Below are 15,125 nucleotides of genomic sequence, written 5' to 3' on the forward strand. Positions count from 1 at the left end.
ACACCAAAAATAGTTACAACGGGACCAACAACATTCTCTACCACAGCTGTTGTTGAAACCACGACCACAGCTCCACATGTTGAAACAACAGGTCAAGGATCCACCACGGTTACATCTAAACCATCTGTGAGCACTGAAATTACATCTGGGCCTTTCACTACCACTAAAGGAACAGCGGCAACACCTACAGAGACAACAGCATATGAATCCACAACAGCCACAATTATGACAACAAAAACACCAAAAATAGTTACAACGGGACCAACAACATCCTCTACCACAGCTGTTGTTGAAACCACGACCACAGTTCCACATGTTGAAACAACAGGTCAAGGATCCACCACGGTTACATCTAAACCATCTGTGAGTACTGAAATTACATCTGGGCCTTTCACTACCACTAAAGGAACAGCTGCAACACCTGCACAAACAACAGCATTTGAATCCACAACAGGCACAATTATGAATACAAAAACACCAAAAATAGTTACATCGGGACCAACAACATCCTCTACCACAGCTGTTGTTGAAACCACGACCACAGTTCCACATGTTGAAACAACAGGTCAAGGATCCACCACGGTTACATCAAAACCATCTGTGAGTACTGAAATTACATCTGGGCCTTTCACTACCACTAAAGGAACAGCTGCAACACCTACAGAACAACAGCATATGAATCCACAACAGCCACAATTATGACAACAAAAACACCAAAAATAGTTACATCAGGACCAACAACATCCTCTACCACAGCTGTTGTTGAAACCACGACCACAATTCCACATGTTGAAACAACAGGTCAAGGATCCACTACGGTTACATCTAAACCATCTGTGAGTACTGAAATTACATCTGGGCCTTTCACTACCTCTAAAGGAACAGCTGCAACACCTGCACAAACAACAGAATTTGAATCCACAACAGCCACAGTTATGACAACAAAAACACCAAAAATAGTTACATCGGGACCAACAACATCCTCTACCACAGCTGTTGTTGAAACCACGACCACAGTTCCACATGTGAAACAACAGGTCAAGGATCCACCACGGTTACATCTAAACCATCTGTGAGTACTGAAATTACATCTGGGCCTTTCACTACCTCTAAAGGAACAGCTGCAACACCTGCACAAACAACAGCATTTGAATCCACAACAGCCACAATTATGACAACAAAAACACCAAAAATAGTTACATCGGGACCAACAACATCCTCTACCACAGCTGTTGTTGAAACCACGACCACAGTTCCACATGTCGAAACAACAGGTCAAGGATCCACCACGGTTACATCAAACCATCTGTGAGTACTGAAATTACATCTGGGCTTTCACTACCACTAAAGGAACAGCTGCAACACCTCTACAAACAACAGCAATTGAATCCACACAGCCACAATTATGACAACAAAAACATCAAAAATAGTTACATCAGGACCAACAACATCCTCTACCACAGCTGTGTTGAAACCACGACCACAGTTCCACATGTTGAAACAACAGGTCAGGATCCACCACGGTTACATCTAAACCATCTGTGAGCACTGAAATTACATCTGGGCCTTTCACTACCACTAAAGGAACAGCTGCAACACCTGCACAAACAACAGCATTTGAATCCACAACAGCCACAATTATGACAACAAAAACACCAAAAATAGTTACAACGGGACCAACAACATTCTCTACACCAGCTATTGTTGAAACCACGACCACAGTTCCACATGTTGAAACAACAGGTCAAGGATCCACCACGGTTACATCTAAACCATCTGTGACCACTGAAATTACATCTGGGCCTTTCACTAACTCTAAAGGAACAGTCGCAACACCTGCACAAACAACAGCATTTGAATCCACAACAGCCACATTATGACAACAAAAACACCAAAAATAGTTACATCGGACCAACAACATCCTCTACCACAGCTGTTGTTGAAACCACGACCACAGTTCCACATGTGAAACAACAGGTCAAGGATCCACCACGGTTACATCAAAACCATCTGTGAGTACTGAAATTACATCTGGGTCTTTCACTACCACTAAAGGAACAGCTGCAACACCTCTACAAACAACAGCAATTGAATCCACGACAGCCACAATTATGACAACAAAAACACCAAAAATAGTTACATCAGGACCAACAACATCCTCTACCACAGCTGTTGTTGAAACCACGACCACAGTTCCACATGTTGAAACAACAGGTCAAGGATCCACCACGGTTACATCTAAACCATCTGTGAGACTGAAATTACATCTGGGCCTTTCACTACCACTAAAGGAACAGCTGCAACACCTGCACAAACAACAGCATTTGAATCCACAACAGCCACAATTATGACAACAAAAACACCAAAAATAGTTACATCGGACCAACAACATCTCTACCACAGCTGTTGTTGAACCACGACCACAGTTCCACATGTTGAAACAACAGGTCAAGGATCCACCACGGTTACATCAAAACCATCTGTGAGTACTGAAATTACATCTGGGCCTTTCACTACCACTAAAGGAACAGCTGCAACACCTACAAACAACAGCATATGAATCCACAACAGCCACAATTATGACAACCAAAACACCAAAATAGTTACATCAGGACCAACAACATCTCTACCACAGCTGTTGTTGAAACCACGACCACAGTTCCACATGTGAAACAACAGGTCAAGGATCCACCACGGTTACATCTAAACCATCTGTGAGCACTGAAATTACATCTGGGCCTTTCACTACCACTAAAGGAACAGCTGCAACACCTCTACAAACAACAGCATTTGAATCCACAACAGCCACAATTATGACAACAAAAACACCAAAAATAGTTACATCGGACCAACAACATCTCTACCACAGCTGTTGTTGAAACCACGACCACAGTTCCACATGTTGAAACAACAGGTCAAGGATCCACCACGGTTACATCTAAACCATCTGTGAGTACTGAAATTACATCTGGGCCTTTCACTACCCTAAAGGAACAGCTGCAACACCTGCACAAACAACAGCATTGAATCCACAACAGCCACAGTTATGACAACAAAAACACCAAAAATAGTTACATCGGACCAACAACATCCTCTACCACAGCTGTTGTTGAAACCACGACCACAGTTCCACATGTTGAAACAACAGGTCAAGGATCCACCACGGTTACATCAAACCATCTGTGAGTACTGAAATTACATCTGGCCTTTCACTACCACTAAAGGAACAGCTGCAACACCTACAGAGACAACAGCATTGAATCCACAACAGCCACAATTATGACAACAAAAACACCAAAATAGTTACATCAGGACCAACAACATCCTCTACCACAGCTGTTGTTGAAACCACGACCACAGTTCCACATGTGAAACAACAGGTCAAGGATCCACCACGGTTACATCAAAACCATCTGTGAGTACTGAAATTACATCTGGCCTTTCACTACCACTAAAGGAACAGCTGCAACACCTGCACAAACAACAGCATTTGAATCCACAACAGCCACAATTATGACAACAAAAACACCAAAAATAGTTACATCGGACCAACAACATCTCTACCACAGCTGTTGTTGAAACCACGACCACAGTTCCACATGTTGAAACAACAGGTCAAGGATCCACCACGGTTACATCTAAACCATCTGTGAGTACTGAAATTACATCTGGGCCTTTCACTACCACTAAAGGAACAGCTGCAACACCTGCACAAACAACAGCATTGAATCCACAACAGCCACAGTTATGACAACAAAAACACCAAAAATAGTTACATCGGGACCAACAACATCCTCTACCACAGCTGTTGTTGAAACCACGACCACAGTTCCACATGTGAAACAACAGGTCAAGGATCCACCACGGTTACATCTAAACCATCTGTGAGCACTGAAATTACATCTGGGTCTTTCACTACCACTAAAGGAACAGCTGCAACACCTCTACAAACAACAGCAATTGAATCCACAACAGCCACATTATGACAACAAAACACCAAAAATAGTTACATCAGGACCAACAACATCCTCTACCACAGCTGTTGTTGAAACCACGACCACAGTTCCACATGTTGAAACAACAGGTCAAGGATCCACCACGGTTACATCTAAACCATCTGTGAGCACTGAAATTACATCTGGGCCTTTCACTACCACTAAAGGAACAGCTGCAACACCTGCACAAACAACAGCATTTGAATCCACAACAGCCACAATTATGACAACAAAACACCAAAAATAGTTACAACGGGACCAACAACATTCTCTACCACAGCTGTTGTTGAAACCACGACCACAGTCCACATGTTGAAACAACAGGTCAAGGATCCACCACGGTTACATCTAAACCATCTGTGAGTACTGAAATTACATCTGGGCCTTTCACTACCACTAAAGGAACAGCTGCAACACCTACAGAGACAACAGCATATGAATCCACAACAGCCACAATTATGACAACAAAACACCAAAAATAGTTACATCAGGACCAACAACATCCTCTACCACAGCTGTTGTTGAAACCACGACCACAGTTCCACATGTTGAAACAACAGGTCAAGGATCCACCACGGTTACATCTAAACCATCTGTGAGTACTGAAATTACATCTGGGCCTTTCACTACCACTAAAGGAACAGCTGCAACACCTGCACAAACAACAGCATTTGAATCCACAACAGCACAATTATGACAACAAAAACACCAAAAATAGTTACATCGGACCAACAACATCCTCTACCACAGCTGTTGTTGAAACCACGACCACAGTTCCACATGTTGAAACAACAGGTCAAGGATCCACCACGGTTACATCAAAACCATCTGTGAGTACTGAAATTACATCTGGGCCTTTCACTACCACTAAAGGAACAGCTGCAACACCTGACAAACAACAGCATTGAATCCACAACAGCCACAATTATGACAACAAAAACACCAAAAATAGTTACAACGGACCAACAACATCTCTACCACAGCTGTTGTTGAAACCACGACCACATTCCACATGTTGAAACAACAGGTCAAGGATCCACTACGGTTACATCAAACCATCTGTGAGTACTGAAATTACATCTGGGCCTTTCACTACCTCTAAAGGAACAGCTGCAACACCTGCACAAACAACAGATTTGAATCCACAACAGCCACAGTTATGACAACAAAAACACCAAAAATAGTTACATCGGACCAACAACATCCTCTACCACAGCTGTTGTTGAAACCACGACCACAGTTCCACATGTGGAAACAACAGGTCAAGGATCCACCACGGTTACATCTAAACCATCTGTGAGTACTGAAATTACATCTGGGCCTTCACTACCTCTAAAGGAACAGCTGCAACACCTGCACAAACAACAGCATTTGAATCCACAACAGCCACAGTTATGACAACAAAAACACCAAAAATAGTTACATCGGGACCAACAACATCCTCTACCACAGCTGTTGTTGAAACCACGACCACAGTTCCACATGTCGAAACAACAGGTCAAGGATCCACCACGGTTACATCAGAACCATCTGTGAGTACTGAAATTACATCTGGGCGTTTCACTACCACTAAAGGAACAGCTGCAACACCTCTACAAACAACAGCAATTGAATCCACGACAGCCACAATTATGACAACAAAAACACAAAATAGTTACATCAGGACCAACAACATCCTCTACCACAGCTGGTGTTGAAACCACGACCACAGTTCCACATGTTGAAACAACAGGTCAGGATCACCACGGTTACATCTAAACCATCTGTGAGCACTGAATTACATCTGGGCCTTTCACTACCACTAAAGGAACAGCTGCAACACCTGCACAAACAACAGCATTTGAATCCACAACAGCCACAATTATGACAACAAAAACACCAAAAATAGTTACAACGGGACCAACAACATTCTCTACACCAGCTATTGTTGAAACCACGACCACAGTTCCCATGTTGAAACAACAGGTCAAGGATCCACCACGGTTACATCTAAACCATCTGTGACCACTGAAATTACATCTGGGCCTTTCACTAACTCTAAAGGAACAGTCGCAACACCTGCACAAACAACAGCATTTGAATCCACAACAGCCACAGTTATGACAACAAAAACACCAAAAATAGTTACATCGGGACCAACAACATCTCTACCACAGCTGTTGTTGAAACCACGACCACAGTTCCACATGTGGAAACAACAGGTCAAGGATCCACCACGGTTACATCAAACCATCTGTGAGTACTGAAATTACATCTGGGTCTTTCACTACCACTAAAGGAACAGCTGCAACACCTCTACAAACAACAGCAATGAATCCACGACAGCCACAATTATGACAACAAAAACACCAAAAATAGTTACATCAGGACCAACAACATCCTCTACCACAGCTGTTGTTGAAACCACGACCACAGTTCCACATGTTGAAACAACAGGTCAAGGATCCACCACGGTTACATCTAAACCATCTGTGAGCACTGAAATTACATCTGGGCCTTTCACTACCACTAAAGGAACAGCTGCAACACCTGCACAAACACAGCATTTGAATCCACAACAGCCACAATTATGACAACAAAAACACCAAAATAGTTACAACGGGACCAACAACATTCTCTACCACAGCTATTGTTGAATCCACGACCACAGTTCCACATGTTGAAACAACAGGTCAAGGATCCACCACGGTTACATCAAAACCATCTGTGAGTACTGAAATTACATCTGGGCCTTTCACTACCACTAAGGAACAGCTGCAACACCTACAGAGACAACAGCATATGAATCCACAACAGCCACAATTATGACAACCAAAACACCAAAAATAGTTACATCAGGACCAACAACATTCTCTACCACAGCTATTGTTGAAACCACGACCACAGTTCCACATGTTGAAACAACAGGTCAAGGATCCACCACGGTTACATCTAAACCATCTGTGAGCACTGAAATTACATCTGGGCCTTTCACTACCACTAAAGGAACAGCTGCAACACCTCTACAAACAACAGCATTTGAATCCACAACAGCCACAATTATGACAACAAAAACACCAAAAATAGTTACATCAGGACCAACAACATCCTCTACCACAGCTGTTGTTGAAACCACGACCACAGTTCCACATGTTGAAACAACAGGTCAAGGATCCACCACGGTTACATCTAAACCATCTGTGAGTACTGAAATTACATCTGGGCCTTTCACTACCTCTAAAGGAACAGCTGCAACACCTGCACAAACAACAGCATTTGAATCCACAACAGCCACAGTTATGACAACAAAAACACCAAAATAGTTACATCGGGACCAACAACATCCTCTACCACAGCTGTTGTTGAAACCACGACCACAGTTCCACATGTGGAAACAACAGGTCAAGGATCCACCACGGTTACATCTAAACCATCTGTGAGTACTGAAATTACATCTGGACCTTTCACTACCACTAAAGGAACAGCTGCAACACCTACAGAGACAACAGCATTTGAATCCACAACAGCCACAATTATGACAACAAAAACACCGAAAATAGTTACATCAGGACCAACAACATCCTCTACCACAGCTGTTGTTGAAACCACGACCACAGTTCCACATGTGGAAACAACAGGTCAAGGATCTACCACGGTTACATCAAAACCATCTGTGAGTACTGAAATTACATCTGGGCCTTTCACTACCTCTAAAGGAACAGCTGCAACACCTGCACAAACAACAGCATTTGAATCCACAACAGCCACAGTTATGACAACAAAAACCCCAAAAATAGTTACATCAGGACCAACAACATCATCTACCACAGCTGTTGTTGAAACCACGACCACAGTTCCCATGTTGAAACAACAGGTCAAGGATCCACCACGGTTACATCAAAACCATCTGTGAGTACTGAAATTACATCTGGGTCTTTCACTACCACTAAAGGAACAGCTGCAACACCTCTACAAACAACAGCAATTGAATCCACAACAACAACAGTTATGACAACAAAAACACCAAAAATAGTTACAATGGGACCAACAACATTCTCTACCACAGCTATTGTTGAAACCACGACCACAGTTCCACATGTTGAAACAACAGGTCAAGGATCCACCACGGTTACATCAAACCATCTGTGAGTACTGAAATTACATCTGGGTCTTTCACTACCACTAAAGGAACAGCTGCAACACCTCTACAAACAACAGCAACTGAATCCACAACAACCACAGTTATGACAACAAAAACACCAAAAATTGTTACAACGGGACCAACAACATTCTCTACCACAGCTATTGTTGAAACCACGACCACAGTTCCACATGTTGAAACAACAGGTCAAGGATCCACCACGGTTACATCTAAACCATCTGTGAGCACTGAAATTACATCTGGGCCTTTCACTACCACTAAAGGAACAGCTGCAACACCTGCACAAACAACAGCATTTGAATCCACAACAGCCACAATTATGACAACAAAAACACCAAAAATAGTTACAACGGACCAACAACATTCTCTACCACAGCTATTGTTGAAACCACGACCACAGTTCCACATGTTGAAACAACAGGTCAAGGATCCACCACGGTTACATCTAAACCATCTGTGAGTACTGAATACATCTGGGCCTTTCACTACCACTAAAGGAACAGCTGCAACACCTACAGAGACACAGCATATGAATCCACAACAGCCACAATTATGACAACAAAACACCAAAATAGTTACATCAGGACAACAACATCCTCTACCACAGCTGTTGTTGAAACCACGACCACAGTTCCACATGTTGAAACAACAGGTCAAGGATCCACACGGTTACATCTAAACCATCTGTGAGTACTGAAATTACATCTGGGCCTTTCACTACCTCTAAAGGAACAGCTGCAACACCTGCACAAACAACAGCATTTGAATCCACAACAGCCACAATTATGACAACAAAAACACCGAAAATAGTTACATCAGGACCAACAACATCCTCTACCACAGCTGTTGTTGAAACCACGACCACAGTTCCACATGTGGAAACAACAGGTCAAGGATCCACCACGGTTACATCAAAACCATCTGTGAGTACTGAAATTACATCTGGGCCTTTCACTACCTCTAAAGGAACAGTTGCAACACCTGCACAAACAACAGCATTTGAATCCACAACAGCCACAATTATGACAACAAAACACCAAAAATAGTTACAACGGGACCAACAACATTCTCTACCACAGCTATTGTTGAAACCACGACCACAGTTCCACATGTTGAAACAACAGGTCAAGGATCCACCACGGTTACATCAAAACCATCTGTGAGTACTGAAATTACATCTGGGCGTTTCACTACCACTAAAGGAACAGCTGCAACACCTGCACAAACAACAGGATTTGAATCCACAACAGCCACAATTATGACAACAAAAACACCAAAAATAGTTACATCAGGACCAACAACATCCTCTACCACAGCTGTTGTTGAAACCACGACCACAGTTCCACATGTGGAAACAACAGGTCAAGGATCCACCACGGTTACATCTAAACCATCTGTGAGTACTGAAATTACATCTGGACCTTTCACTACCACTAAAGGAACAGCTGCAACACCTACAGAGACAACAGCATTTGAATCCACAACAGCCACAATTATGACAACAAAAACACCGAAAATAGTTACATCAGGACCAACAACATCCTCTACCACAGCTGTTGTTGAAACCACGACCACAGTTCCACATGTGGAAACAACAGGTCAAGGATCTACCACGGTTACATCAAAACCATCTGTGAGTACTGAAATTACATCTGGGCCTTTCACTACCTCTAAAGGAACAGCTGCAACACCTGCACAAACAACAGCATTTGAATCCACAACAGCCACAGTTATGACAACAAAAACACCAAAAATAGTTACATCAGGACCAACAACATCCTCTACCACAGCTGTTGTTGAAACCACGACCACAGTTCCCCATGTTGAAACAACAGGTCAAGGATCCACCACGGTTACATCAAAACCATCTGTGAGTACTGAAATTACATCTGGGTCTTTCACTACCACTAAAGGAACAGCTGCAACACCTCTACAAACAACAGCAATTGAATCCACAACAACCACAGTTATGACAACAAAAACACCAAAAATAGTTACAATGGGACCAACAACATTCTCTACCACAGCTATTGTTGAAACCACGACCACAGTTCCACATGTTGAAACAACAGGTCAAGGATCCACCACGGTTACATCAAAACCATCTGTGAGTACTGAAATTACATCTGGGTCTTTCACTACCACTAAAGGAACAGCTGCAACACCTCTACAAACAACAGCAACTGAATCCACAACAACCACAGTTATGACAACAAAAACACCAAAAATTGTTACAACGGGACCAACAACATTCTCTACCACAGCTATTGTTGAAACCACGACCACAGTTCCACATGTTGAAACAACAGGTCAAGGATCCACCACGGTTACATCTAAACCATCTGTGAGCACTGAAATTACATCTGGGCCTTTCACTACCACTAAAGGAACAGCTGCAACACCTGCACAAACAACAGCATTTGAATCCACAACAGCCACAATTATGACAACAAAAACACCAAAAATAGTTACAACGGGACCAACAACATTCTCTACCACAGCTATTGTTGAAACCACGACCACAGTTCCACATGTTGAAACAACAGGTCAAGGATCCACCACGGTTACATCTAAACCATCTGTGAGTACTGAAATTACATCTGGGCCTTTCACTACCACTAAAGGAACAGCTGCAACACCTACAGAGACAACAGCATATGAATCCACAACAGCCACAATTATGACAACAAAAACACCAAAAATAGTTACATCAGGACCAACAACATCCTCTACCACAGCTGTTGTTGAAACCACGACCACAGTTCCACATGTTGAAACAACAGGTCAAGGATCCACCACGGTTACATCTAAACCATCTGTGAGTACTGAAATTACATCTGGGCCTTTCACTACCTCTAAAGGAACAGCTGCAACACCTGCACAAACAACAGCATTTGAATCCACAACAGCCACAATTATGACAACAAAAACACCGAAAATAGTTACATCAGGACCAACAACATCCTCTACCACAGCTGTTGTTGAAACCACGACCACAGTTCCACATGTGAAACAACAGGTCAAGGATCCACCACGGTTACATCAAAACCATCTGTGAGTACTGAAATTACATCTGGGCCTTTCACTACCTCTAAAGGAACAGTTGCAACACCTGCACAAACAACAGCATTTGAATCCACAACAGCCACAATTATGACAACAAAAACACCAAAAATAGTTACAACGGGACCAACAACATTCTCTACCACAGCTATTGTTGAAACCACGACCACAGTTCCACATGTTGAAACAACAGGTCAAGGATCCACCACGGTTACATCAAAACCATCTGTGAGTACTGAAATTACATCTGGGCCTTTCACTACCACTAAAGGAACAGCTGCAACACCTACAGAGACAACAGCATATGAATCCACAACAGCCACAATTATGACAACAAAAACACCAAAAATAGTTACAACGGGACCAACAACATCCTCTACCACAGCTGTTGTTGAAACCACGACCACAGTTCCAAATGTTGAAACAACAGGTCAAGGATCCACCACGGTTACATCAAAACCATCTGTGAGTACTGAAATTACATCTGGGCGTTTCACTACCACTAAAGGAACAGCTGCAACACCTGCACAAACAACAGGATTTGAATCCACAACAGCCACAATTATGACAACAAAAACACCAAAAATAGTTACATCAGGACCAACAACATCCTCTACCACAGCTGTTGTTGAAACCACGACCACAGTTCCACATGTTGAAACAACAGGTCAAGGATCCACCACGGTTATATCAAAACCATCTGTGAGTACTGAAATTACATCTGGGCCTTTCACTACCTCTAAAGGAACAGTTGCAACACCTGCACAAACAACAGCATTTGAATCCACAACAGCCACAATTATGACAACAAAAACACCAAAAATAGTTACATCAGGACCAACAACATCCTCTACCACAGCTATTGTTGAAACCACGACCACAGTTCCACATGTTGAAACAACAGGTCAAGGATCCACCACGGTTACATCTAAACCGTCTGTGAGCACTGAAATGACATCTGGGCCTTTCACTACCACTAAAGGAACAGCTGCAACACCTACAGAGACAACAGCATTTGAATCCACAACAGCCACAATTATGACAACAAAAACACCAAAAATAGTTACAACGGGACCAACAACATTCTCTACCACAGCTATTGTTGAAACCACGACCACAGTTCCACATGTGGAAACAACAGGTCAAGGATCCACCACGGTTACATCAAAACCATATGTGAGTACTGAAATTACATCTGGGCCTTTCACTACCACTAAAGGAACAGCTGCAACACCTGCACAAACAACAGCATTTGAATCCACAACAACCACAATTATGACAACAAAAACACCAAAAATAGTTACATCAGGACCAACAACATCCTCTACCACAGCTGTTGTTGAAACCACGACCACAGTTCCACATGTGGAAACAACAGGTCAAGCATCCACCACGGTTACATCTAAACCATCTGTGAGTACTGAAATTACATCTGGGCCTTTCACTACCACTAAAGGAACAGCTGCAACACCTGCACAAACAACAGGATTTGAATCCACAACAGCCACAATTATGACAACAAAAACACCAAAATAGTTACATCAGGACCAACAACATCCTCTACCACAGCTGTTGTTGAAACCACGACCACAGTTCCAAATGTTGAAACAACAGGTCAAAGATCCACCACGGTTACATCAAAACCATCTGTGAGTACTGAAATTACATCTGGGCCTTTCACTACCACTAAAGGAACAGCTGCAACACCTGCACAAACAACAGCATTTGAATCCACAACAGCCACAATTATGACAACAAAAACACCAAAAATAGTTACATCAGGACCAACAACATCCTCTACCACAGCTGTTGTTGAAACCACGACCACAGTTCCACATGTTGAAACAACAGGTCAAGGATCCACCACGGTTACAGCTAAACCATCTGTGAGTACTGAAATTACATCTGGTCCTTTCACTACCACTAAAGGAACAGCTGCAACACCTACAGAGACAACAGCATTTGAATCCACAACAGCCACAGTTATGACAACAAAACACCAAAAATACTTACAACGGGACCAACAACATCTCTACCACAGCTATTGTTGAAACCACGACCACAGTTCCACATGTGGAAACAACAGGTCAAGGATCCACCACGGTTACATCAAAACCATCTGTGAGTACTGAAATTACATCTGGGCCTTTCACTACCACTAAAGGAACAGCTGCAACACCTGCACAAACAACAGGATTTGAATCCACAACAACCACAATTATGACAACAAAAACACCAAAAATAGTTACATCAGGACCAACAACATCCTCTACCACAGCTGTTGTTGAAACCACGACCACAGTTCCAAATGTTGAAACAACAGGTCAAGGATCCACCACGGTTACATCAAAACCATCTGTGAGTACTGAAATTACATCTGGGCCTTTCACTACCATTAAAGGAACAGCTGCAACACCTGCACAAACAACAGCATTTGAATCCACAACAGCCACAATTATGACAACAAAAACCCCAAAAATAGTTACATCAGGACCAACAACATCCTCTACCACAGCTGTTGTTGAAACCACGACCACAGTTCCACATGTTGAAACAACAGGTCAAGGATCCACCACGGTTACAGCTAAACCATCTGTGAGTACTGAAATTACATCTGGTCCTTTCACTACCACTAAAGGAACAGCTGCAACACCTACAGAGACAACAGCATTTGAATCCACAACAGCCACAGTTATGACAACAAAAACACCAAAAATACTTACAACGGGACCAACAACATTCTCTACCACAGCTATTGTTGAAACCACGACCACAGTTCCACATGTGGAAACAACAGGTCAAGGATCCACCACGGTTACATCAAAACCATCTGTGAGTACTGAAATTACATCTGGGCCTTTCACTACCACTAAAGGAACAGCTGCAACACCTGCACAAACAACAGGATTTGAATCCACAACAGCCACAATTATGACAACAAAAACACCAAAAATAGTTACATCAGGACCAACAACATCCTCTACCACAGCTGTTGTTGAAACCACGACCACAGTTCCAAATGTTGAAACAACAGGTCAAGGATCCACCACGGTTACATCAAAACCATCTGTGAGTACTGAAATTACATCTGGGCCTTTCACTACCACTAAAGGAACAGCTGCAACACCTGCACAAACAACAGCATTTGAATCCACAACAGCCACAATTATGACAACAAAAACACCAAAAATAGTTACATCAGGACCAACAACATCCTCTACCACAGCTGTTGTTGAAACCACGACCACAGTTCCACATGTTGAAACAACAGGTCAAGGATCCACCACGGTTACATCAAAACCATCTGTGAGTACTGAAATTACATCTGGGCCTTTCACTACCTCTAAAGGAACAGTTGCAACACCCGCACAAACAACAGGATTTGAATCCACAACAGCCACAATTATGACAACAAAACACCAAAATAGTTACATCAGGACCAACAACATCCTCTACCACAGCTGTTGTTGAAACCACGACCACAATTCCACATGTTGAAACAACAGGTCAAGGATCCACCACGGTTACAGCTAAACCATCTGTGAGTACTGAAATTACATCTGGGCCTTTCACTACCACTAAAGGAACAGCTGCAACACCTACAGAGACAACAGCATTTGAATCCACAACAGCCACAGTTATGACAACAAAAACACCAAAAATAGTTACAACGGGACCAACAACATTCTCTACCACAGCTATTGTTGAAACCACGACCACAGTTCCACATGTTGAAACAACAGGTCAAGGATCCACCACGGTTACATCTAAACCATCTGTGAGCACTGAAATTACATCTGGGCCTTTCACTACCACTAAAGGAACAGCTGCAACACCTACAGAGACAACAGCATTTGAATCCACAACAGCCACAATTATGACAACAAAACACCAAAAATAGTTACATCGGGACCAACAACATCCTC

This window comes from Oreochromis niloticus, linkage group LG1 (assembly GCF_001858045.2).
Source record: "Oreochromis niloticus isolate F11D_XX linkage group LG1, O_niloticus_UMD_NMBU, whole genome shotgun sequence".
NCBI classification, from domain to species: Eukaryota; Metazoa; Chordata; class Actinopteri; order Cichliformes; family Cichlidae; genus Oreochromis; species Oreochromis niloticus.